Genomic DNA, 23,326 nt, shown 5'->3' with positions numbered 1-23,326 from the left:
TTGGGGGTTAGGGGTTGGGGTTGGGTTGGGTTGGGGTTGGGTTGGGGGTGGGGTGGGGTTGGGGGTGGGGGTGGGGTTGGGGGTTGGAGTTGGGGTTGGGGGTTGGGGGAACGGGTGGGGGGTTGGGGGTGGGGGTGGGGTTGGGGGTTGGGGGGTTGGGGTTGGGTGTTGGGGTTGGGGGTTGGGGGTTGGAGTTGGGGTTGGGGGTTGGGGGAAGGGGTGGGGGGTTGGGGGTGGAGGTGGGGTTGGGGGTTGGAGTTGGGGTTGGGGGTTGGAGTTGGGTTGGGGGTTGGGGGAAGGGGTGGGGGGTTGGGGGTTGGAGTTGGGGTTGGGGGTGGGGGTGGGGTTGGGGGTTGGGGGAAGGGGTGGGGGGTTGGGGTTGGGGGTTGGGGGTTGGAGTTGGGGTTGGGGGTGGGGGAAGGGGTGGGGGTTGGGGGTGGAGGTGGGGTTGGGGGGTTGGAGTTGGGGTTGGGGGTTGGGGGAAGGGGTGGGGGGTTGGGGGTTGGAGTTGGGGTTGGGGGTGGGGGTGGGGTTGGGGGTTGGGGGAAGGGGTGGGGGGTTGGGGTTGGGGGTTGGGGGTTGGAGTTGGGGTTGGGGGTTGGGGGAAGGGGTGGGGGGTTGGGGGTGGAGGTGGGGTTGGGGGTTGGAGTTGGGGTTGGGGGTTGGGGGAAGGGCCGGGGAGGCTTCTGATCCACCCGGCGATGGCCACAAACCCCGGGTTACGGCCTCCACAATCCCGCGTTGGCAGCTCCTCTGGTTGGATCTTCCCTTGAACCTGAAGCCGTTCACTCAGCCCCCGAGTGCCGCGGTCCCCCCTCCCCCTCCCCCCTCTCCCCCTTCTCCCTCCCCCTCTCCCCTCTCCCCCTCCTCCCTCCCCCTCCCCTTCCCCCTCCCACCATTCCCCTCCCCCTCCCCTCCCCTACCCCCCCTCCCCCTCCTCCCTCCCCCTCCCCCTCCCGCCCCTCCCCCCTCACTTTAAATCTATGCCCCCCAGTCACTGACCTCTCCGCTGAAGTAAATCGGCCCTTCCATCCACTCTATCCAGGCCCCGGCCTTACAATTTTGTACAACTCAATCGAATCTCCCCTCAGCCTCCTCTGTTCCAAGGAGAACAGCCCCAGCCTATCCAATCTCCCCTCATAACTACAATTTCCCAGTCCTGGTAACATCCTCGTAAATCTCCTCTGTCCCCTCTCTAAATGCAGTTACATCCTTTCTGTAATGAGGTGACCAGAACTGCACACGGTCCTCAAGTTGTGGCCTAACTAATGTATTGGAGAGTCCCAGTATAACCTCCCTGCCCTTGTATTCATGGTGAGGGGATTTTTTTACACAGCGAGTTGTTGTGATCTGGAAGGCGCTGCCTGAAAGGGCGGTGGAAGCAGGTTCAAATGAGGGAATTGGAGAAATAGTTGAAGGGGAAAAGCCTGGGGGAAAGAGCAGGGGGTGGGGGAGCTGTTTGTGAGAAGCCATTGGGAGGCGGGGCACCCTGAGATGGACGTGCCAGGCAACCAATGGCAGGAGAGTGTGAGGCTGGACCATTTGCAGATGGTGGGGTGGGGGTCAATGATGAAGCCTCCAGGAATCCATCCAGCCACATGTCCTGACCTCTCTGTCACCTGGAGGTGAGAGGCAGCTCAGACATGATCCAGCGGAATAGCATAGACCGAGGCTGAGGGGCTGAATGGCCTCTTTCTGCTCCTCATGTTCCAAATGCCCTTCCCTGGGGGTTGACGGTGGTGGTAAATGAGAGACGTTGGCATAGCTTGCAGGCACCATTGTTCAGGTTGGCAGGGGGGGGTGTGTGCCAGGCTTGGGCAGGTTGGGGGAGGTTGGGAGGGCAGGGTGTGGAGGGTGGTAGACTCCTGGTGGCCCTGTGGGTTGTCAGGATGAAGGCTGGGCCTTGCCCACCGCCCCATCCTAACTCCGTGCGAGCTGGGTGGGTCTTGCCCGTCGATCGGGTAAGGTCACGAGCGATCTTTGGGTCATTTGACAAGCAAGGTTCCCTCAGGCCCGCAGCGCCCCAGGCACACCCTCCAGCCTGATTCAATAAACGGTAGGATACTGAGGAGAAAAAAGGGACTTTGGAGTGGATGCCCACAGACTCCTGAAGGTGTCTTGGACAGGCAAGAAAACATTCAGGATCCTTTCCTTTATTGGCCAAGGCTCCACTGTACGATACGATTATGGCTGTGGAGTTGAGGCCATAATCGGATCAGCCATGATCTTATTGAATGGCGGAGCAGACTCGAGGGGCCGAATGGCCTACTCTTGTTCCTAACTCGTACGTTCGTATGGATTTCCAGCACTGAAACAGGCCATTCGGCCCATCTGCTCCGTGCTGGTGTTTCTGCTCCACACGAGCCTCCTCCCCGCCCCCCTCTTCATCTCCCCCTATCAGCCTATCCTTCTATTCCTTTCTCCCTCCTGTGTTTATCCAGCTTCCCCCTCGACCACTCCCTGTGGGAGCGAGTTCTACATCCTCCCCACTCTCTGGGTAAAGGAGTTTCTCCTGAATTCCCCATTGGGTTTATGAGTGACTCTCTTATACTGATGGCCCCGAGTTCTGGTCCCTCCCCACCCAACAAGTGGAAACATCCTCTCTACGTCGACCCCATCGAAACCCCTTCAGAATTTTAAAGACCTCGATCAGGTCACCCACCCTCGGTCCTCTCACATCGAGAGAAAAGAGGCTCCCACAGCCTGTTCAGCCTTTCCCCGATAGTTATAACCTCTCAGTGTCATTCATAGAAATATTCTTTGCATCTCCTCCTGTGCCTCTATATCCCTTTTGGCACTATGGAGAGCAGAAGTGCTCAGAGCGCTCTGAGCCTGGTCTCACACAGTTTTGCTATCAGTTGAAGATGACCTTTCCCTGCTTTTTAATTCATCCCTCTCGGGTCTTAGTTTGTGTTTTTTTTTTAATTCTGACATTTTAACCATAAAAAGTATGGTTTAATTTTCCGTGGTTGATTTGGCCTCACAGCCCATTAATGTTGTCTTGGTTCTTTGCCATCAGCATATTTTGTTGGGTCACTCATACACATGAAGGCGATTAACATGTTTATTAACACCACGGGGACGATGATTGATACTAATTATTGTAGTTAGTACCCTCAGAGACTTGTGTAGTCTGTGCTTTCCAAATTAAAAGGATACACTTATTGTGGCTTCCACTGGCTTAGACAGCTGGGTGAGTTTTGCATTTGCGTGAGTCGTACCAAACATTAATCATTCCAGTGTGCCTTTCATCTTGGACACACCGACTCTGGCCCAACTGACGTTCTAGCCAATGAACTCTGTATCTCTGTAACCTTCTCCAGCTTCACTTTCTTTCCAGGTCTCTGCGCTCCTCCAATTCTGGTCCCTTTCGCGCCTCCCCCACCGATTCCCATCGCTCCACCATCGGCGGCCGTGCCTTTGGCTGCCTGAGCTCTGGGCTTCCCTCCCTAAACCTCTCCACCCTCTCTCTCTCTCTCTCTCTGCCCCTTAAGACTGACCTCTTCGACCGAGCGTTGGGTCTTAATATCTTCTTAGGTGGTTCAGTGTCAACTTTTGTTCGATGACGATGCTTCTGCCCAACACTTTGGGAGAGGCTTTACAACACGAAAGGCACTAGAAAAATGCATGTTGATGTTGTTGTTACCGCATTCCTAGCTGCAATCAGTTAGGCCGGCCTCAAATCCAGGCCTCCTTGTCCTGACTGGCAAGGGCCTCTTGCTTCACACATCCACTGTGGAAATCAAATTTCTATTGTCATTGGGGCTATTCACTGTTCAGGAAGAACTGTCTCATGGAGCAATTACTAGAGGGTAAAAGTTCTGAGCCTGGATCACTGCCCCACAATGAGGTGTGCCTCTCATCTGTAAAGATCTGGTTAGACCCCCCCCACCACCGAGAGTAACCGGGTCCAGTTCTGGTAGCCCCAGCTCGGGGAAGGAAATATTGACCTTGGAGGAGGTGCCAGGCAAATCCACCAGAACCACCCGGGAGAAAAGGGTTAAATTACGAGGGCAGGTTTCACAGACTAGCTGTGTGCTCAGTGGAGTTTAGAAGGTGAAGGGGTGATCGAAGCGACGTGTTGTTGATTAAAGGATTCGGGAAGGTCGATAGAGAGAAGCTCTTCCCTCTGAGCGGGGGATGTGGTAGGGGGCAGTCCAGAGCAAAGGGGGTGGAACGTTCAAATTAGTGCCAGGCCAGTCAGGAATGATGTGAGGAGGCACTTTCTCACTCAAAGGGGAGGGGAAATCTGGAACCCAGAGAGAGCAGGAGCCTGGAGAGAGAGAGAGAGAGAGAGAGCAGGAGCCTGGAGAGAGAGACAGAGAGAGCGGGAGCCTAGAGAGAGAGAGAGCAGGAGCCTGGAGAGAGAGAGAGAGAGAGAGAGCAGGAGCCTGGAGAGAGAGAGAGAGAGAGCAGGAGCCCAGAGAGAGAGAGAGAGAGAGAGAGCAGGAGCCTGGAGAGAGATAGAGAGAGAGAGCAGGAGCCTGGAGAGAGAGAGAGATCAGGAGCCTGGAGAGAAAGAGAGGGAGAGCAGGAGCCTGGAGAGAGAGAGAGAGAGAGAGATCAGGAGCCTGGAGAGAGAGAGAGATCAGGAGTCTGGAGAGAGAGAGAGATCAGGAGCCTGGAGAGAGAGAGAGAGAGAGAGGGAGAGCAGGAGCCTGGAGAGAGAGAGAGAGAGAGCAGGAGCCTCCCAGATTCCCCCAATTAAACTGGGGTGAGAGGGTTGTTCAATGATGAGAGGCTGAGTAAATTGAGTCTATGATCTCTGGAGCTCATTAAAATGTACAAGCTTCTGAAGGGGTTTGTACAGGGTGGACGCTGAGAGATTGTTCCCCCCGGGCTGGGGAGTTTAGAACACGGGGAACAGTCTCAGGATAAGGGGCCGATCATTTAGGGACTGAGATGGGGAGAAATTTCTTCACTCAAAGGGTTGTGAATCTCTGGAATTCTCTACCCCAGAGGGATTGTGGATGCTCCATCGCTGAATCCATTTTAAGGCTGGGATTGACAGATTTTTGGTCTCTCCAGAAATTAAGGGATATGGGGAGCAGGTGGGTAATTGGAGTTAAAGACAAAGGTTAGCTCTGATCGCATTGAATGGTGGAGCAGACTTGATGGGCCGAATGATCTAGTCCTATTGCTTATGTGCTTATGATATTCTTGGCTGTGTAAACTTCAACCCATCCCAAGGCCTGGATACTGGTCCCATAGTTTCTCGCTCCCGGAAGACTTGCCATTTGCTAGGCCCTCTGACCCATCACCCGTCACTCCATCAACTCCCCTTATTTCACTAGCTCTACTTCCTTTCTTTGCCCTCCTGAAATCCAATCCCCTCCACCCTTCCCGACCTGCCCGCTCCCTTCATCCTCATCGGAACGCCAACCCGCCTCACCACCTCCGACTCCAACTCATCCTCTCCCAGGACATCGAGGACCAGGGAACTCCCTCCCTCCCTCCCTCCCTCCCTCCCTCCCTTCTGCAGCCTTCCAGCTTTTAAAAATCAGACTTAAGGTCAACTCACTGTTGACTTACCTCCCGCTACTCTGGACAACCTTTGGCATTAAGTTTATCACATTCGAAATATCAGGACTAGACCATTCTGCCTGTCCTGCCATTTAGTACGGTCCAGGCTAATCTTCCACATCAACTTCACTTTCCTGCTCTGTTCCTCAATTCTCTTAGGGCAGGATTTTCCAGCCCTGTCCACCTCTGGGATCATCCAGTCCCACCAAAACTCAATGGTTAGGCCTCTGCATCCCAGGAGGTGGAAAATCCCAGCTTTAGTGTCCAAAGATCCATCGTTCTCAGCCCTGAATATCCTCGTGGACTGAACATCCATTGGGGAGAGAATTCCAAAGAATCACAGCGCTCTGAGTGAAGAGATTTCTCCTCACCTCAGTCCTAAATGGCCGACTCCTTACCCTGAGACTGTGACCCTCCTCCCTCCTCGTTCCAGACTCTCCAGCCAGGGGGGAGGGGAGACAGCCCCTCCGCATCGACTCTGCCAGACCCGCCAAGGATTTCAATGGGATCGCCTCTCGTTCTTCCAAATTTCAGTGTTGCCTCGATCCAGGGCCTATTACTGCTGGCTTATTCATTGAATGCATTGGCCCTCATCAGTAATAAGGAGGTACACAAGAGTGCAGGTGGAATCAGCCATCCATATCTAGCAAGCGTGAGGCGCAATTTGCATAGGAGTCCTCCTGATTGGCCCAGGCGGTCAACAGAAGATTCTTACTCAGTGTGTAAAGCCCTGGGTCACATACTGAGGTGGTCACCCAGTAACCAGGCATGGCTCGGTCTCCACACTGTGTCCCTGAACTCTCGGTGTTACAGAATTGCCATTAACACAAGAGGAATTGCAGTCATCATGGTTTCATTTAGTGTGTAATGTATCTTTAAGAATAACATGTGTTGAGGAAGGTCACATGACCTGTAGTAAGCAATAGGAGAGCAGCGTGGGCTACCTCAGTAGTTGGTGTGGAGATAGAGTTGGAGTTGAAAGCACACGTACAGTTGCTGTATTGTGAATAAACTTAATGTTTCCACCCAAGAAGCAGATCAACTCGATCACTAAGAGCACAACTCAGACACCCTACAACAGGAACGTAATACACAGGGGCTGGAAAATGTACTTCAGTTGTACAGAGCTCTTGTCTTACCCAATCTGGAGTAACTGTGTTCAGTCCTGAGCACCACACCTCAGGAAGGAGATGTTAGACTTGGGGGGGGGGGATGCAGTGTAGATTCATCAGAATAATACTGGGGGCTCAAAGGTTTAAATCGTGAGGGCAGACTAGACTTGTATTCGCCTCGAGTGTTGAAGGCTAAGAGTGGATCTGATCAGGGTATTTACAGTGATTAAAGGGTTTGATAGGGTCAATAGAGAGAAACAATTTCCTCTGGTAGGGGTGGAGCCCAGGACAAAGGGGGAAAGAACCTTCAAATTCGAGCCAGGCCGTTCAGGGGTGATGTAAGGAAGCATTTCCTCACACACACAAGGGAGGGGGAATCTGCAACTCTGTCTCCCGGAGAAAGCTGATTAGACCTGGGGGTCAATTCAAAATGTCAGAACAGAAATTGATAGATTTTTGTTGGGTAAGGAGGTTAGGGAGGGGATAGATGGAGTCAAGGCCAGCGATGAGCTATTAAATAGTGGAAAAGGGCTGAGGGGCTGAATGGCCTCCTCCTGTTCTTATGCTCACATAATCAGCAATTAAATAGACACTAAGACCCTTTCTGGTTCGTTTTTGATTCCATTTTTAACACCATCTGTACATCAACTTGGTGGTGATGCACACTGCAGCTGAACAGGCTGATGCAACCTTGTGCGTGGTGGTCGGCAGCGGTGGGCTCCTAACCTAGCAGAAGGCAGGGCCAAGGTGGGGCGAGGCCAAGGATGTGGGTAGCATTGAAAGGAAAAAGGTTCTGGCTGATTGTATTTTCTCTAGCGCCTGGGCACTGAGGCCACATTATGGTCTGCTCATCACCACCCTGCCTGGGATTATAAACGTTCTGGGAAATAAAGCCTAGAACTTCACTGAAGTTTGTGGCACGAGGTTTAGTGAATCTCTCATTAAACCACAACATGCTGAGATATCTAAACACTCCCTTTTCTCTGTCACACAACATGGTTAACAAGTGTGATGATCTCTATAAAGACCCAGAACTTTTAAAAAGAGATTTGAACTTCTAAATGAAAAAGATTTCATGTTTTACTGTAACAAATGACTAGACAAAAAAGCACTATTGACTAAACAAAAAAGCACTATTGACTAAACATGATTTTTTTTTTTGTAGGCAACACCTCACTGCAGAAAGTGACATTCCCCATTTATTCTTATCACCCATCGCCCAAACTCTCTCCTTGGAATTACAATCCTTTTAGCAAATAGCCCACAATTGTTCCAGCTTCTAATGGATTTCTGTAACCCCCTTCCCATCTCAGTCGTGGTAACTTCAAGTGACCCTCTCCAGATGCTTTCCTCAGTTTTCAGAGAGTTCCTTAAATCCAGCACCAGCAGTAAGGTCTGTTCCGATATTTCTTCCACTGGCCATGCCAGGGCAAATCTCTTGGAATCTCTCAAGTTCTGCAGGGTGCATCTCTTTGACTCAAGGCTGTCTCTCTCTGCCTCGCTAGGTAGCTCGCAAGGTCAAGCAGATTTTTTTTTTAATATATCTCTGCTGGCCATGCAGATCCTCTGCTGTCTGTCTGTGATATTCAATAATTTGTAGGGCAGCCTGTAACCTGATCTCAACAATGGCTTTCTCTGCCCTCTTCCCCTTGGCAAAATGAAACATATTATCCCTGCATCCAGGTAGAAATGCTAATTGGCCATCGTTGATCCCAAATCCCTTTCACCTTAGAAATAAATGGGCAGTTTACAGCACAGCTGTTTACAACCCAATAATAACAACACCTTTCTGGGACTTTGGGAGACTCAGAGTTTATTCATGTTAAACTCAGATACTGCTGTCATTGTCTCCAAGTGTAAATATCTTGCACCTTGTTCTCAGTAAAACAATCCAAGTCTCGATTTGATCTCTAACAATGAAGCCATCCAAGTTTATTATCAGAACAGAGCTAATCACCGCGCCCCCTCCCATCCCACCCCTTAATTTAGCCTAAAATGTAGCCCAAAGTGTAATAATCATATAAACCTCATAATTGTAACACAGGACTTTAGAGTTAGGATTTTATAGATCTCAAGCTCTGAGGGGGCACAAGCATGTGCTATAACTTGTACCAAGTCGGGTTCCCCCATCACTTCCCTCTGTGCTCACTGACCCACATTGGCTCCTGGTCCGCAAACACCTCAAATTTAAAATTCTCACCCTTGTTGTCAAATCCCTCCATGGCCTCACTCCCCTCCCACCTCTACAATCTCCTACACTTCCACGACCCTCCGAGATCCTTGCGCTCCTCCAATTCCGGCCTCTCGAGCATCCCCTGATTCCCATCGCTCCACCATGGGCGGCCGTGCCTTCAGCTGCCTGGGGGCCCTGAGCTCCGGGATTCCCTCCCTAAACCTCTCCGCCTCTCTCTCTCCCTCCTTTGAGATGCTCCTTCAAATCTTCCTCTTTGAACAAGATCTCCTGACCTAATATCTCCTTCTGGTGGCTTGGTATTGAATTTTGTTTGACAAATGCTCTTGTGAAACATCTTGGGGTTGGGGGGGGTGCAATTTACTTTCTTAAAGGTGCTATAGGAATGTAAGCTGCCATTGTTAACCAATGTCCATTAACCAATGGGGCCAGGTGATCTCAACGCCAATCATTTATCTCCAGGCCCGTCCATCGAACTCCACCCTCATTGAGATCGTTTGATGAACTATGTTGAAACCAGCTCTCTGGAGGCGGGGAAATCTATTCCTGTGACACAGTGCGCCAGCTAATCAGTCCCACTGGGGCCTGTTTCAGGACATAGCAAATCAGGTGACCAACTTCATTAAGGCACAAAAGCTCCTGCGTATGTGACACCCAAACACTTGATTTATGAGCCAGAAAATGTTGTTCTTCTGAATTTGAAGGGGGGCTGATAATTAACCCTTTCCAGTCTGGGCCTTTCAGATGAGGCATTAACCCAAATCCTCCCCTTGCCGTCTGCCCTCTCAGGTGGATGCTAAATGCCTCATTGTCTCTCTCTCTCTCTCTCTATTTAGCACAGCAGGGGCATTCTCCTGCCTTCAACCAATAGCACTACAACGGCCGATCTAGTCATTACCACCTTGCTGTTTGTGGGATCTTGCTGTGCGCAAATTAGCTGCCGCGTTTCCCACATCACAACAGTGACCTCCCCTCCCCCGCTCTTCAAAAAGTCTTTCATTGGCTGTGAAGCGCTTTGGGATGTCCTGAGGTCATGAGAGGCGCCATAGAAATACAAATCTTGCGCACTCTTTTGCGGCCGCTGAAGGCACGGCCACCCAATGGTGGAGCGATGGGAATCGGGGGGAGCGCAGAGACCTCGGAGGGTTGTGGGGGGGTGCTGGAGGAGGTTGCAGAGATGGGGAGGAGGGTGGGGAAGTCATGGAAGGCTTTGAAGGCAAAGATGTCAAGCCCTTGGAGAGTATGACGAGGAACAGCAATTGTACATTGTGCTCGTCAGATTCACTAACCCAAACTATAGAATCTTCCGCCACTGGGAACAGTTTCTCCTTATTTACTCGATATAAACCCATCCTGATTTTGAACACATCTATTAAACCTCCCCCTTAACCTTCTCTGCTCTAAGGAGAACAATCCCAGCTTCTCCAGTCCCTCCGCATTAACCAAAGTCCCTCATCCCTGGGACCGTTCTAGTAAATTCCCTTTGAACCCTCTCCAAAACCTACATGTTCCTCTTAAATCTTCGGACTTGGACTCAATTTGGGCTGAACTAGTGCCTTGGTGATGTTTAGAGCAACTTCTTTGCTTTTGTATTCTATTTATGAAGCTCAGGATACCATAATCTCTATTAAACACTTTGTTTACTTGTTCTACTCACCTGAAAGATTTTTGTACTAATGCCCCTAGATCTCTCTATTCTAGTAACCCTTTTAAAATTGTCCCAGTTAGTAGGAATTGTCTTTTCACAGAATCACACAGTGCAGAAGAGGCCCTTCAGCCCATCGAGTCTGCACCGACACCTGAGAAACACCTGACCTACCTACCTAACCCCATTTACCAGCACTTGGCCCATAGCCTTGAATGTTATGACGTGCCAAGTGCTCATCCAGGTACTTTTTAAAGGATGTGAGGCAACCCGCCTCCACCACCCTCTCAGGCAGCGCATTCCAGACCCTCACCACCCTTTTCATATCCATCCTACCAAAATGTATCATCTCACACTTTTTGGTGTTGAATTTGATCTACCAAGTGTCTGCCCATTTCGTCAATGTTTTGCCAATTACATTGTTAAGTTTTGTGAATGTTATGGTTAAGAGACACAGGTAATGGGTATTAATTGTCCTTGAGCACGTACAAATAGGGGAGAGCTGGGACATTGGGTTGTGTGGGAAGGGAGCTGTGAGATTGCACAAGTCAATAAATTCTCTCAATAAAGGAAAGTTCTGTGCCTTGGTTTCTACTTCACCAACTGGCTTGGACCCTGTTAACACATTCCACCAACTTGTCTATGTCCTCTGGAATCCCTCACTATCCTCCTCACAGCTTCTTAAACTTCCACTTTTTCTGTCAAATTCAAATTTTAAAATTATGTCCTGCACCCAAGTCCAAGTCATTAATGTATATGGAAAAATAGCAGTGGTTCCCATACAGAACATCAGAAAACTCCAGTGCGTGGATCCCCCTCCGATCCAAAAAAACAACCTTTCCCCATCTATCCTTCAGTCAATTTTTGGATCCATGCTGTTACTGCTCCCTTTATCCCAAAGGCATCAATTTTACTAACAAGCCTCACATGTGGAACTTTATCAAAAGCGTTTTGGAAGTTCATATACAGATCGATTGTTCAGCCTTGACTGTTACCTCATCAAAGAAAACTCATATAGTATAATCAGTGGATCCCAATTGCCAGACTCAGCCTCAGTGTGAAGTTGGCTGATTGGCAGCCTACACTTTGTCTCAGCAACTGAGCTAGGAGGTTGAGCACGGGATGAAGTGGAGGGAGGGGGTAATCACCATCCAGATTGCCTCCACCCCCCCCAGCCCTCCCACCCCAGCCCCCCTCCCTGAATATGGATCTGTGAAGCCAGCAGAGGACTGGATCAGGTAGCGCCGCGATGCACATCACAGTCGAATGGCCTTTCCAAATTCAGGGCCTAGCCTCACAGTGAAGGAAAAGTCAGCTGGGCTGGGGGGGGTATCAAAGGGTTGTCACTGCCCATGCTATCAAACCTACTGGAAATGGTAGCTGTGTGGTAATGTCAATGGGTTGGTAACCCAGAGGCTCTGAATAAATGCTCTAGGGGCATGAGTTCAAATCCCACCATAGCAGCTGGGGAATTTAAATCCCGATAAATCTGAAATGATATGCTTGTATCATTAATAATGGTCATTAAACTATTGGACCCTGCTTCAGGGGAGGGAAATGTGCTGTCCTTACCTGGTCTGGCCTACATGTGACTCCAGACCCACAGCCTTGTGGTTGGCCCTCTAAAATGGCCAAGCCAGCCACTCAGTTATGTCAAACCACGACTAACTGCAGCAGCTCAAGGAGGTAGCTGACCACCACCACCTTCTCCTGGGTGACAGGGGATCGGTAAGAAATGTTGGCTTTGCCAGCGATGCTCACATTCTACGAAGGAAAAGACATTTTTATAAAAATCTCCAACTTCTTTCACTCCACCGTTCGCTCAAATGATCTTTCTCCACACAGAAGCAAGCCATTCGGCCCATCGCGCTCATACTGACTCCCTGAGGGAATAACCCACGTCATCCCAATCTCCTGCTCTCCCCCCCCAACCCCCTCTCCCCCCTGCAAGGCCGACATTTACCACCACCCTTAATCACCCTTGAGAAGGTGGTGGCGGGCACCACATTAACTTTTCTTTCGAAGATATTTATTTTTGAAATCTATTCCACGTTCTGTTCTTTCCAGGTTGGTTATTCCATATCCGCTCCTCACTCTCCCCTTTTCCTCTCCTTTTTGATTTTTAACTTGGGGTGCCCCCTGGACTCACCGATTTACCTCATCAAACTCCGCCTAGCTGAGGTAAGTGCCAGGAGGCGCCTTCCTGAGGGCAATTAGGGATGGGTAACAGAGGCTGACCTTGCCAGCGGGCAAGAATAACAAAAACGACATACGGAGAAGGTGTTTCCACTTGTGGAAGGTCAGCTCGGGCACAGCGGGAGGGCGTGGGGTGTGGAGAGGGACCAATGGCCTCCTTCTGTGCTGAAACCATTCTACCACACTCGCACGACCCTGAGCTTCCAACCCCCCTGAGGAACACACACGGGCCCGAGGAGTTCAGACAAGGCCAGGACTGTCCAACTCCCACAATGCACCCTCGAGATCAGAGTGCGTGAAGAGGCACTAGATCCTCAGTCATGAGTCAGACCATTCAGCCCATCTTTTCTTTTACTCTTTCGCAGGATGGGGGCTTCACTGGCTGGGCCAGCATTGGTTGCCCCTTGAGAAGGTGGGGGTGAGCTGCCTTCTTGAACCGCTGCAGTCCATGTGGTGTAGGTACACCCACAGAGCTGTTAGGGAGGGAGTTCCAGGATTTTGACCCAGCGACAGTGAAGGAACGGCCGATATATTTCCAAGTCAGGATGGTGAGTGACTTGGAGGAGAACTTCCAGGTGGTGATGTTCCCATGTGTCTGCTGCCCTTGTCCTTCTAGATGGTAGTGGTCGTGGGTTTGGAAGGTGCTGTCTAAGGAGCCTTGGTGAATTCCTGCAGTGCAGCTTATAGATGGTACACATTGCTGCTACTGTGCGTCGGTGGTGGAGGGAATGAATGTTTGTGGATGGGGTGCCAATCAAGCGGGGCTGCTTTGTCCTGGATGGTGTCGAGCTTCCTACGGAATAGGATAGTGCAGCACTGAGGGAGGCCATTCAGCCCATCGAATCTGCACCAGCTCTTCCAAAGAGGAATCCAGCCAGTCATGCCAGCCCTCCCCCACCAGTTCTTTCCATTTTTTTTTTCCCTCGCTGGAGCCTGGGAGCCGGGGCTCCGGGGCTTAGCTCAAAACCTGGGCCGATGGCGCCTCCTGTCTGGGGCTGCCCGCAGGTGCCGGTTGTGGCCCAGTGGAGCTGCCGGGGGCTGGAGAGATGCTGGCTGTTTGAGCGGCTCGGGACCTCCTCCCAAATTGGAGGGGTGAAAGTCCCGCCTCGTGCCCGTGGACGGCCAGGAGACAGCTGAGGGGCTTCTCAACCAGGAGGGGGAAGCAAGGCAAGGACCTTGGCCCAAAATTCCAGCCATTGTCTACCAGACATGGCTTGGTCCGCTCTGTATTGCAATACCCCCGAGACAAAAAGCCAACGTTTCATCGACCCTATGCAGCAAGCGACGTTAAACAGTAAAAACGTGGACCACAATAAGGCAGCAACCCGGGGACGGGGTCAGAAACACAGAAAGAGAGGCAGACGGCCAAGGGACAGAGCCCGGTAAAACCAAATTCCCGATGATTCGCTCCCCCTCAACAATTCGCTCTGAGAAACTCTCCAAACGGATCATTTCATGTGCGTTCCCTTGCGTTGTTTACCCGTCCCAGTTGCGTTATCTCAGGCTTTTCCAGGCCGAATTCGATTTGCCACCTTCACTGTCCAAGGTCACACGGACTGGGCTTGTATTCCATCGGGTGTCAAAGGTTAGGGGGTTTGACCTCATCAAAGGGGGGGGTTAGGGTGATTAGGGGCGATGGAGGGCGACTATTTCCTTTTGAGGGGGTCCACGAGAGGGCGGGGTCCACAACAAGCCAGGCGGAACCTTCAAATTCGAGCCAGGCCGTTCGGGGAGGAGGGATGTCAGGAAGCAGAAGTGGAAATCTGGAACTCTCTCCACCCACCACCCCCCAAAAAACCCGTTGCCCAATTGAAAATGTCAAAATTGAGATTGAAGGATTTTTGTTTGGTAAGGGGGCAGGGGCGGTTAGGTGGAATTAAGATGGAGGTCAGTCCTGAGCTAATTGAGCGGCAGAACAGGCTTGAGGGGCTGAATGGCCTCCTCCTGTCCCTGTGCCTGATAATCCTGTTCACATCTGCACACATGGCTTTTTGGTTTCTTCATGTAGAATCTTCGCCACCAGGACTCTCACTGGAATGTGTAAATGAGTTAACTCACGCATCAGGGCTCTGTGGGGAGGTGGTGGCCTAGTTGTAAAGTCACTGGAGCGGTAATCCAGGGGCCCAGGCTCTGTGGACGTGAGTTCAAGTCCCATCATGGTGGCTGGTGGGATTTATATTCAATTAATCAGTCTGGAGTTAAAATGATCATCACACAATGGTTGTTTTTGAATAAACTCGCCTGGTTCATTAATGCCCTTTAGGGAAGGAAATCTGCCATCCTTACCCAGCCTGGTCTGGTCTACAGATGACTCCAGACCCAGAGCAATGTGCCTCTGAAATGTCCAATCAAGGGACTCAGGTGTAGCGATCTGCTAAAAAGTCTAACAGGGACAAAACCGGACGGACCACCCGGCATCGACCTAGGCACCGGAAACTACAACGCCAATCTCAGCCCTGTCGACCCTGCAAAGTCCTCCTTACTAACATCTGGGGGCTAGTACCTGAATTGGGAGAGCTGTCTCACAGACTAGTCAAGCAACATCCTGACATAAGCATCCTCACGGAATCATACCTTACAGATAATGTCCCAGACACCACCATCACCATCCCTGGGTATGTCCTGTCCCACCGGCAGGGCAGACCCAGCAGAGGTGGCAGCACAGTGGTATACAGTCGGGAGGGAGTTGCCCTGGGATCCTCAACATCGACTCCGGACTCCATGAAGTCTCATGTCATCAGGTCCAACATGGGCAAGGAAACCTCCTGCTGATTACCACATACTCCCCTCCCTCAGCTGATGAATCAGTGCTCCCTCCATGTTGAACATCACTTGGAGGAAGCACTGAGGGTGACAAGGGCACAGAATGTACTCTGGGTGGGGGGACTTCAATGTCCATCACCGAGAGTGGCTCGTTAGCACCACTACTGACCGAGCTGGCCGAGTCCTAAAGGACATAGCTGCTAGACAGGGTCTGCGGCAGGTGGTGAGGGAACCAACAAAGGGGAAAACATACTTGACCCCATCCTCACCAACCTGCCTGCTGCAGATGCATCTGTTCATGACAGTATCGGTAGGAGTGACCACCGCACAGTCGCTGTGGAGACGAAGTCCCGGCTCCACATTGAGGATACCCCCCATCGTGTTGTGTGGCACTACCACCATGCTAAATGGGATAGATTTCGAATCGGTTTAGCAACTGGGCATCCATGAGGCGCTGTGGGCCATCAGCAGCAGCAGAATTGTACTCGAACACAATCTGTAACCTCATGGCCCGGCATATCCCCCACTCTACCATTACCATCAAGCCAGGGGATCAACCCTGGTTCAATGAAGAGTGCAGGAGGGCATGCCAGGAGCAGCACCAGACATACCTAAAAATGAAGCGTCAACCTGGTGAAGCTATAACACGGGACTACTTGCATTCCAAACAGCATAAGCAGCAAGTGATAGACAGAGCTAAGCGATCCCACAACCACCAGATCAGATCCAAGCTCTGCAATCCTGCCACATCCAGTCGTGAATGGTGGTGGACAATTAAACAACTCACTGGAGGAGGAGGCTCCACAAATATCCCCATCCACAATGATGGAGGAGCCCAGCACATCAGTACAAAAGATAAAGCTGAAGCATTCGCAACAATCTTCAGCCAGAAGTGCCGAGTGGATGATCCACTCAGTGCTATAGCCGGAATATTGTCAGTGCCCATAGCCTTTGTAGTGTCCAGTGCCTTCAGCCGTTTCTTGATATCACGTGGAGTGAATCGAATTGGCTGAAAACTGGCATCTGTGATGCTGGGGGGGTGGAGATGAGGAGAATTTTATTTTGACACATTGGGGGAGGGGCATTTCATGGAGGTGATTGGGGCCTTGACCATTGGCTGGAGAGCCAGTGAGAGCCCCACACTGCCTCCACTGGGAAGGCCCGCCCAGTATTACGGTGCCAATCAGGCAGTTGAGAGGCCACCAGCTGGCCTGCCACAGAATCAGGACCCTGGGTGTGGGCGGGAAGTCCTGGCCGCCAAGAGCTGCCGGCCAATCAGAGACCGGTGGCTTTGTTGGCTTAGCAGCGCCACCGGGGGATAGATGGCTACTACCGGAATGACACCCGCTGGAGGCCCAGGATCGCGGGTTGGACCCGGGCCAAGGGTAAGCGATGGCAGGAGGGGTTTTAATGAAATAGGGGGGGTCGTGGGGAGGAGGCGTGTGTGGGCGGGAGGTCGACTGCAAGGGCAAGGGGGGAGCTCTCGCGGGCTCTCCCCTCCCTGACGCTGTCCCTTCATCAGGCACTGAGCGCCTGTGAGCGAGGGCCCCCTCCACCTGTCCTATCCCGCTGACAGGGTTCGCCTGTCCTCCTGCCCACAGCTGGGGTAATACCGGTGACCGAGGGGAAAGGCCCTTAACTGGGCATCATTTAGCGGGACTAATTGGATGGCCCTTTCAAAGGGCCGGCACAGGCCCGATGGGCCGAATGGGCCCCCTCTTCCTCCTGCAACGAGCCGGTAGGCTTCGGGGCAGGTGGGTGTGCACGGGGCTGTTGAAGAGGCACCTCCTCTGCCCTGCCCCTGAGGTGGCCCCTGCCAAGCAGCCTGCGCCCCTGGGACCTTCACCTGGCAGTGCCCGGTCGGGAATGCGCCACCATCGGTTGTGACTCAGCCGCGCCCAACAATTGTGTAAAACACTGGTGAGGCCACAACTGGCGTATTGTGTGCAGTTCTGGTCACCACATTACAGGAAGGACGTAATAGCTCTGGAGAGAGTGCAGAGGAGGTTTACAAGAATGTTGCCAGGGTTAGAAAAGTGTAGCTACCAGGAGAGATTGGATAGGTTGGGGTTATTTTCCTTAGAACAAAGAAGGCTGAGAGGTGACTCGATTGAGGTGTACAAAATTATGTGGGGAATAGATAGAGTGGACAGGATAAAATTGTTTCCCTTGGTGGAGAATTTTAGAACCAGGGGACACAGATTCAAGATAAGTGGCAGAAGGTGTAGGGGGGACATGAGGAAGAACTTTTTTACACAGAGGGTAGTGGGTGTCTGGAATTCGCTGCCCAAGTTGGTGGTAGAGGCAGAAACTCTATAAACTCTTTTAAAAAGGTACCTGGATCTGCACCTAAAGTGCTGTAAGCTGCAGGGCTATGGGCCGGGGTGCAGGGAGGTGGCATTAGAAAGGGCACCTGAAAGGGGTGTCCTCGGGTTGGCCATGGACCAGGTGGGCCGAATGGCCTCCTCCTTCCGCGCTGTGACTTTTCTGTGGTCCTACGGTTGAGCCGTGAAGCGGTGGTGCAGCGGGCGCTGGCGCACCCAGCCGACTTGCCAGCGAGGGGAGAGTGGGCACTGCCGGGGGGCATCCTAATACCGGGAGGCAGCAGGAATATAGGGTTAAACGCACGTTGGCAAATAATCAGGGCTTAGCACCAGCAGCAGTTCCAGATTACTGAGAGAGAGAGAGAAAGAGAGAGAGAGCGCTGGGTGCATTTGCATACTTAATTATTCAAATGCGCATAATTTATGCATAAATATGCAGATTATTCATGCGGTTAATTAATCCTCCTATGTATGCTCCTGTTGTTGAATCACAGAGATAGCAGCATGATCTTGTCGTTATTAGGTACATCTACTCGAGTTCACCCCCTCCCCCCACTTCATGGTCTCCAGCCTCGTCTTACATTTTCCACAAAATTTCGCTGGAATTTCTCCATCCTCTCCCCTCTCCCTCCCTCCCCCAGCTCCCTGGGAGTTGGCCGAATCCTCCCGGGTACACTTCCACAGGCAGCTCAGCCTCGTGGACTTATGAAGTTGGGTTTATCGCAACGACTTGCATTTATATAGCGCCTTTCGCGACGGGCAGACACCTCGGGGGGTGGGTGGGGCTTCACGGGAGGTGTTGCCAGAGGGGAATTTGCCCACCGAGCCGCAGGAGGAGACACGTGAGGGACGGGTGACAGGTCGTGGGCAGGGTGGTGGTTTTCAGGGGGAGCCTTAAGAAGGCAGAGAGAGAGAGGGCGAAGAGGGGTTTAGGGAGGGAATTCCAGAGCTCAGGGACCCCCCCCCCAGGCAGCTTTAGGCCCGGCCGCCAATGGTGGAGCGTTGGGGAATCAGGGGAGGATGCTCGAGAGGCCGGAATTGGAGGAGCGCAGAGATCTCGGAGGGTTGTAGGGGGCTGGAGGGAGGGTGGAGAGATAGAGAGAGAGAGGTGGGGGCATAGAGGGGTTTGAAAATATGGATGAGAATTTTAGAACTGAGGTGTTGCCGGATGTTGTAATACCCCTTTAAGGGACAGCAGCATGCCCTCACCAGCAGGGCCGTGTGTGCTGTCTTCTGCTCACAGGCCTGAGGCTGGTTCACATGACACACTTCCCTTCTAGTGATGACACGCTGCTATCCTTTAAAGGCAAGTGACAACATCAGACCAGGGAGTCGATCTAGGTCAGCGAGTGACAGAGGTGATAGGGGAACGGGACTTGGTGCAAGTTAGGACACGGGCAGCAGAGATGCGGATTGGTCAAGGAATCGCCCTGAGGAATGAACCAGGGAATGTCTGTTCCCCAAGCTTTTGCTTAGTTGAGAAAGGTGCAATGTGTGGACATGTTCCATCTGTCTGCAAAGGGCAGGGTTTCCGTGCGTGAATAATCCTGAGGACAATGCCTTGCCCAATCAGAGGCGATCTGCCCAGTTTAAATTTGAACAAAGCTGGGCAGTTAACTGTTTCTTCCTGGCAATCCCTCCACCAATCAGAGGCCACTTGCCAATCAGTCAGTACTCTCTTCCCATGCAGTATAAATTGTAGTTCCCCGGTTACTGTTGGGTAATTTCTTGTGAACTACCCTGACGATTGCGAGACAAAAAGCTTTGATAGCTTGTCTCCTTTTTTCAGCAACGCTCGATTAAATCTCCCCCTTAGCCTTCTCTGCTCGAAGGAGAACAATCCCAGCCTCTCTCCACGTGAATGGGAGTCCCTCGTCCCTGCTCCCATCCTGGGTAAAGCTCCTCCGCACCCTCTCCCAGGCCTTGACATCCTTCCTAAAGTGTGGGGCCCAGATATCGGACGCAATCCTCCAGCCGAGGCCCTGAGCAGAGATGGATAAGTCATCAGCCTAACTGCCCTGCTCATCTAGTCTATGCTTCTATCTAAAACGTTAAGGGCTTTTTATGCTTTCTCAGTAGGTTTCTCAACATGTCAGCTGCAAAGATTTGTACACGAGAAATCTCCCCGTACTCTCGTTAAATTGTAACACTTAATATATATTTATTTATTCGTTCTTGGGATTTGGGCTTATTGCCTGTTGTAAGGTTGCATGTTGTCTGATGAAAAGGCCTAGGGGCTTGTAGGGTTGGACAATAGCCATTTATTAATAACACATAATGATAAACATAAATACCGGATACAATCCTGACTATGTGCTATCTTCATACTGACTTCTACCAGGCTCACTCCCACCTCTACTCCTCTCATGTGTCTCACTACCACCACAACGTGGGTGGTACTGTTCCCCCAGTGCTACATTAACCCTTACAATGCCAAACACCCTAATACTACATTGCCCATCCCTAATTGCCCCTTGAGAAGGTGGGGGTGAGCCGCCTTCTTGAGCTGCTGCAGTCCATGTGGTGTAGGTACACCCACAGTACATGTTAGGGAGGGAGTTCCAGGATTTTGACTCAGCGACAGTGAAGGAACGGCCGATATATTTCCAAGTCAGGATGGTGAGTGACTCGGAGGGGAACTTCCAGGTGGGGGTGTCCCCATGTGTCTGCTGCCCTTGTCCTTCTAGGTGGTAGTGGTCGTGGGTTTGGAAGCTGCTGCTGAAGGAGCCTTGGTGAGTTCCTGCAGTGCATCTTGTAGATTGGCCCCTGTCCTTGTCCTTAACAAAAACTCGCGTTTCTCTGTGAGCTGCTCTGATTTGCTGCTGAAGTATTGCTGCTATCCTCCTCACTGCTTACAGCCTTCGTGAGGCCTGTGTTGTCTGCAGAGTTTGAAATAGTGCAATAAGAGCCGGATCGGTTTAATTTTGCTTTCATCATTTTGAAACCGTGCCCTGTGTACCCAAGAGCAGCTCATTAATATATATTAAAAGTACCGGGTGCTTCACAGCACTGCTCCCTCCAATCTGAAAGACAACTGTTCACCAAGACACTCTCCCCTCTGTCCCTTTAGCCGATCCTCTACCCACACAGGCACTGTCCCCTTATTCCAAACTGCTTTCATCTCGCAACAACGCCATTATGTGGTCCTTTAGTCATCAACTTGTTGAAAGGCCAAACGCATATCAACATCTCTCTCTGGTATTTCATTAAGTCAGCCAAATATAATTTCCCTTTAACAAATCCTTGCCGGCTGTCACTCATTAGCCTGTTTCCAGGTGATTGTTGTGTCTCTGGCTATTGACTCTCAGAGTGCAGCACCAATAACATTAGTCTGACTGGCTGGTAATTCGTGGTCCGACTGCTATCTCCCCTGTTACTGTGACATTTCCAGCATCCTCTTGTAGCATCAGAGCCATTGCAGCACAGCAAAAAAGCCCTTCAGCCCATCAATCCCATGCTAGCCCCTCTGTGCACCAATCCAGCCAGTCCCATTCCCCCGCTCTATCCCTGTATCCCAACAAGTTTATTTCCCTCAAGCCCCCGTCCAATTTCCCCTTTTGAAATCATTCATCGTCTCCGCTCCCACCTCCCTCGTGGGCAGCAAGTTCCAGGTCATCACCACTCGCTGCGTAAACAACTCCTTCCTCACATCCCCCCCCAAATGCCCAAAACCTTAAATCTGTGTCTCCAAGTCCTTGCACCATCAGCCAATGGGAACAGCTTCTCTTTGTCTACCTTATCTAACCCTGTCATCATCTCGTACACCTCGATCAAATCTCCCCTCAACCTCCTTTGCTCCAAGGAGAACAACCCCAGCTTCCCCAACCCTAACCTTGGAGCTAAAATCCCTCATCCCTGGATCCATTCTGGTAAATCTCCTCTGCACCCTCTCAAGGACCCTCACATCCTCTTTAAAGTGTGGTGACCAGAACTGGACCCAGTACTCTAGCTGGGGCCTAACCAGAGCTTTATAAAGGTTCAGCAGAACTTCCCGGCCTTTCAACATTTCTACCCATTTTCGGACTGAGGGTACTTCTTCAGTAAAGACAGATGTGAGGTACTCACCCAATACCCCAGCCCTGCCCTCTGTTTCAACATAAACATCTTCTTTGTTCGTTAATTGGCCTCACGCTTACAGACAAACTGTTTACTATTTTAATCTAATTACAAATAAATAGGAGAGTATTAACTCAGGCAATTAGAGTCAATGATGACACAGTACAGTCTATGCATTTACAAAGTGACAGGGACATTGCTGAGAGACGCAGTGTTATTGCAAAGTGATGACATTTACGGCAGCCCTGCCTCGAAGGTGAAGTGGGTTTAACCGGTGGAGATGAACAACAGATTGAGGGGAATGACTGGGTGAAATAATGATAGAAACCACAGTGTGAGGGAGGGAACAGTCCAATGGAGAGAGAGAGGAAGCTAGAGAGGGAGGGAGAGAAAGAGAGGGAGATAGGAAGAGAGAGGGAGATAGGGAGAGAGGAAGAGAGAGAGGAAGGGAGAGCATGAGGGAGAGAGAGGGGAAGGGGGAGAGTGTGAGGGGGAGAGAGAGAGAGAGGGAGGTAGGAAAGGAGAGAAAGAGAGAGAAGGAGGGAGAGAGAGAGGGAGATAGGAAGGGAGAGAAAGAGAGGGAGAGGGAGAGAGAGAGAGAGAGAGAGGGAGGGGGAGAGAGAGCATGAGGGAGAGCGACAGAGGCAGAGGGAGAGAGAGAAAGGGAGAGAGGGAGAGAGCAAGGGAGAGAGGGAGGGAGGGAGGGGGGAGAGAGAGGGAGACAGAGAGAGAGAGAGTAAGCAGAAGAGAGAGAGGGAGGGAGAGCGTGAGGGAGACAGGTAGAGGGAGAGAGGTAGATGGAGAGAGGGAGAGGGAGAGAGGGAGAGTGAGAGAGGGAGAGCGTGAGGGAGAGAGAGAGGGAGAGGTGAAGGAAAGAGAGAGAGATGGATGGAGAGACAAGGAGGGAGAGAAAGAGAGAGAGAGGGAGAGGTGGGGGAAGAAAGGGGGAGAGAGAGAAATGGAGAGGTGGGTTGAGGTGGGGGTGGAGACAGAGAGAGACAGACAGAGAAAAATACACATCAACATTTAATAGGTAAATTATTAAACTGCAAACGAGAGGGCACAACATTGGAAAGACATTAAAAAAACAAAATGATTGGGTACAATATGAAAGAGAAAGTATAGTTAAAGCATGGGGTTAGATACAGAGTAAAGCTCCCTCTACACTGTCCCCATCAAACACTCCCAGGACAGGGACAGCACGGGGTTAGATACAGAGTAAAGCTCCCTCTACACTGTCCCCATCAAACACTCCCAGGACAGGTACAGCACGGGGTTAGATACAGATGAAAGCTCCCTCTACACTGTCCCCATCAAACATTCCCAGGACAGGTACAGCACGGGGTTAGATACAGAGTAAAGCTCCCTCTACACTGTCCCCATCAAACACTCCCAGGGCAGGCCCCTTAGGTGAAAGGTCAATGTAAATAATGAGTGCTGATTGTGGGTACGAGAGTTTGGCCAGGGAGAGGTCACCAAGATGAAAGCAGTATGAGGGAGCTGGAGATTTATTAGC

The sequence above is a fragment of the Cetorhinus maximus genome, chromosome 34, assembly GCF_964194155.1.
Source record: "Cetorhinus maximus chromosome 34, sCetMax3.hap1.1, whole genome shotgun sequence".
In the NCBI taxonomy this organism is placed as follows: domain Eukaryota; kingdom Metazoa; phylum Chordata; class Chondrichthyes; order Lamniformes; family Cetorhinidae; genus Cetorhinus; species Cetorhinus maximus.
Note: the sequence above shows the minus strand (reverse complement) of the source record.